The sequence below is a fragment of the Cebus imitator genome, unplaced genomic scaffold (genome assembly GCF_001604975.1).
Source record: "Cebus imitator isolate Cc_AM_T3 unplaced genomic scaffold, Cebus_imitator-1.0 Scaffold298, whole genome shotgun sequence".
In the NCBI taxonomy this organism is placed as follows: Eukaryota; Metazoa; Chordata; class Mammalia; order Primates; family Cebidae; genus Cebus; species Cebus imitator.
Window position 1 is genome coordinate 1,229,873 of NW_016107613.1, and position 4,111 is coordinate 1,233,983.

Consider the following 4,111-nt stretch of genomic DNA (forward strand, 5'->3'; position numbering starts at 1 on the left):
CACCAAGGGAACAAAGCTGGATGGAGAATGAGTCTGATGAACTCATAGAAAAAGGCTTCAGAAAGTAGATAATAACAAACTTCTCTGAGCCAAAAGAACATATTCTAACTCAATGCAGAGAAACTAAGAACTCTGAAAAAAAGGTTAAATGAAATGCTAACTAGAATAAACAGCTTAGAGAAGAATATAAATGACTTGATGGAGCTGAAAAACACAATACAATAACTTCGCAAAGCATACACAAGTTTCAAAAGCCAAACTGACCAAGCAGAAGAAAAGATATCAGAGATTGAAGATCAACTCAATGAAATAAAATGAGAAGGCAAGGTTAAAGAAAAAAGAGTGAAAAGAAATGAACAAAGCCTGCAAGAAATATGAGACTATGTCAAAAGACCTAATCTACGTTTGATAGGCGTACCTGAATGTGACAGGGAGAATGAATCCAAACTGGAACTCTCTCCAGAGGATATTATCCAGAAGAACTTCCCCAACCTAGCAAGACATGCCAAAATTCAATTCCAGAAAATATAGAGAACTCCATAAAGATATTCCTTAAGAGCAACCCCAAGGCACATAATCATCAGATTCACCTGGGTTGAAATGAAGGAAAAAATGCTAAGGGCAGCCAGAAAGAAAGGTTGTGTTACCCAAAAAGGGAAGCCCATCAGACTCACAGTGGATCTCTCAGCAGAAAGCCTACACGCCAGAAAAGAGTGGGGCCCAATATTCAACATCCTTAATGAAAAGAACTTTCAACCTAGAATTTCATACCCAGCCACACTAAGTTTCATAAGTGAAGGAGAAATAAAATCCTTTACAGACAGGCAATTGCTGAGAGATTTCATCACCACCAGCTTGCCTTACAAGAGCTAGAGGAGCAAGATCAAAAAAACTCAAAAGCTGGCAGAAGACAAGAAATAACTAACATCAGAGCAGAACTGAAGAAGATAAGAGACAGAAAAAACCCTTCAAAAAATCAATAAACACAGGAACAGGTTTTTTAAAAAGATAAAGAAAATAGACCACTAACTAGATTAATAAAAAAGAAAAGAGAAAAATCAAATAGATGCAATAAAAAATGATAAAGAGGATAGCACCATCGATTCCACAGAAATACAGTCTACCATCAGAGATTACTACAAACAACTCTATGCACATACAAGTCGACCTGGAAGAAATGGATAAATTACTGGACACTTGCACCCTCCCAAGAAGTTGAAACACTGAATAGACCAATAACAAGGACTGAAATTAAGGCAGCAATTAATCATCTACCAACCAAAAAAGTCCAGGCCCAGATGTGTTCACAGCCGAATTCTACCAGATGTACAAAGAGGAGCTGGTACCATTCCTTCTGAAACTATTCCAAGCAATCTAAAAAGAGGAAATTCTTCCCAAATCATTTTATGAGACCAACATTATCCTGATATGAAAATCTGACAGAGACTTAACAAAAAAAGAAAACTTGAATCCAATATCCATGATGAACACAGATGCAAAAATCTTTAATAAAATACTGGCAATCTGACTGCAACAGCACATCAAAAAGCTTATCCAACACGATCAAGTAGGCTTCATGCCAGGGGTACAAGTCTTTTTCAACATACATGAGTCTATAAATGTAATTCACCACATAAACAGAACCAAAGACAAAAACCACATGATTATCTCAACAGATGGAGAGAAGGCCTTCAACAAAATTCAACAGGCGTTTATGCTAAAAAGTCTCAATAAACTACGTATAAATGGAATGTATCTCAAAATAATAAAAGCTATTATGACAAACCCACAGCAAATATCATACTGAATGGGCCAAAACTGAAAGCATTCCCTTTGAAATTTGGCACTAGACAAGGATGCCCTCTCTCACCACTCCTACTCAATACAGTATTACAAGTTCTAGTCAGAGCAATAAGGCAAGAAACAGAAATAAAGGGTATTCGATTAGGAAAGGAAGAAGTCAAATTGTCTCTATTTGCAGACAACATGATCATATATTTAGAAGACCCCATCGTCTCAGCCCCAAATCTCCTTAAACTGATAAGCAACTTCAGCAAAGTCTCAAGATACAAAATCAATATGCAGAAATCACAAGCATTCCTCTATACCAATAACAGACAAACAGAGAGCCAAATCAAGAGTGAACTCCCACTCACAATTGTTACAAAGAGAATAAAATACCTAGCAATAAAACTAATAAAGGATGTAAAGGAACTCTTCAAAGAGAACTACAAACCACTACTTAAGGCAATCTCAGAGAGGACACAAATACATGTAAAAACATTCCATGCTCATGGTTAGGAAGAATCAATATTGTGAAAATGGCCACACTGTCCAAAGTAATTTCCAGATTCAACGCTATCCCCATTAAGTTACCAATGACCCTCTTCACAGAACTGTTAAAAAACCACCTTAAACTTCATATGGAACTGAAAGAGAGCCCGCATAGCCAAGACAATCCTAAGCAAAAAGAACAAAGCCTTAGGCATCACGCTACCTGATTTCAAACTATACTACAAGGCTACACTTATCAAAACAGCATGGTACTGGTACCAAAACAGACATAAGACAAATGGAACAGAATAGAGGCCTTGAAGGAAATGCCACACATCTAAAACCATCTGATCTTTGACAAACCTGACAAAAACAAGCAATGGGGAAATAATTTCCTGTTTAATAAATACTGTTGGGAAAACTGGCTAGCCATGTGCAGAAAACAGAAACTGAACCCCTTCCTGACACCTTACACTAAAATTAACTCCAGATGCATTAAAGACTTAAACATAAGACCTAACACCATAAAAACCCCAGAGGAAAACTTGGGCAAAACGATTCAGGACATAGGCATACGCAAGGACTTCATGACTAAAACACCAAAAGCAATGGCAACAAAAGCCAAGATAGACAAATGGGATCTAATTAAACTCCAGAGCTTCTGTACAGCAAAAGAAACAATCATTAAACTGGCAACCAACAGAATGGAAAAAAATTTTTGCAAGCTACCCATCCGACAAAGGGCTAATATCCAGAATCTACAAAGGACTAAAGCAGATTTACAAGAAAAATACAAACCCACTCAAAGTATATGAAAGATATGAATAGACAGTTTCAAAAGTAGACCTTTATGAGGCCAAGAAACATATGAAAAAATGCTCGTTATCACTGGTCATTAGGGAAATGCTAATGAAAAACACATTGAGATACCATCTTACCCCAATTAGAATGGCAATCATTAAAAATCTGGAGACAACGGATGCTGGAGAGGATGTGGAGAAATAGGAACACTTTTACACTGTTGGTGGGAGTGTAAATTTGTTCAACCATTGTGGAAGGCAGTGTGGCGATTCCTGAAGGATGTAGAAATAGAAATTCCATTTGACCCAGCAATCCCATTACTGGGTATACACCCAAAGGATTACAAATCATTCTATTATAAAGACACATGCAAATGTATGTTCATTGCGGCACTATTTACAATAGCAAAGACCTGAAACCAACACAAATGCCCATCGATGACAGACCAGACAAGGAAAATGTGGTACATATATACCATGGAATACTATGCAGCATAAAAAACGATGAGTTGGTGTCCTTTGTAGGCATATGCATGAATCTGGAAACCATCATTCTCAGCAACCTGACAGAAGAACAGGAAATCAAACACTGCATGTTCTCGTTTATAGGCAGGTCTTGAACAATGAGAACACGTGGACACTGGGAGTGGAACATCACACGCTGGGCTCTGTTGCAGGAGTGGGTAGGGGAGGGACAGCAGGGGTGAGGAGGTTGTGGAGGGATAACATGGGGAGAAATGCCAGGTATAGGTGATGGGAAATGGAGGCAGCAAACTACATTGCCAGGTATGTACCTATGCAACAATCCTGCATGATCTGTACATGTACCTCAGAACCTAAAGTACAATAAAAACAATTTCTAAGCAAGAAAATAACTTTAAGCAAAACTACATAGAAAGGAACCAAATTTACCATAGGCTAATTGATATAAACAAGGGTTAAGTTCTTATAGCATATTTCTGGTCATGAAAACATCACCAACCTTCTAACTAAAGTCCAAAACCTTTCTAATATTAAATGTTGATATAAACATTTGC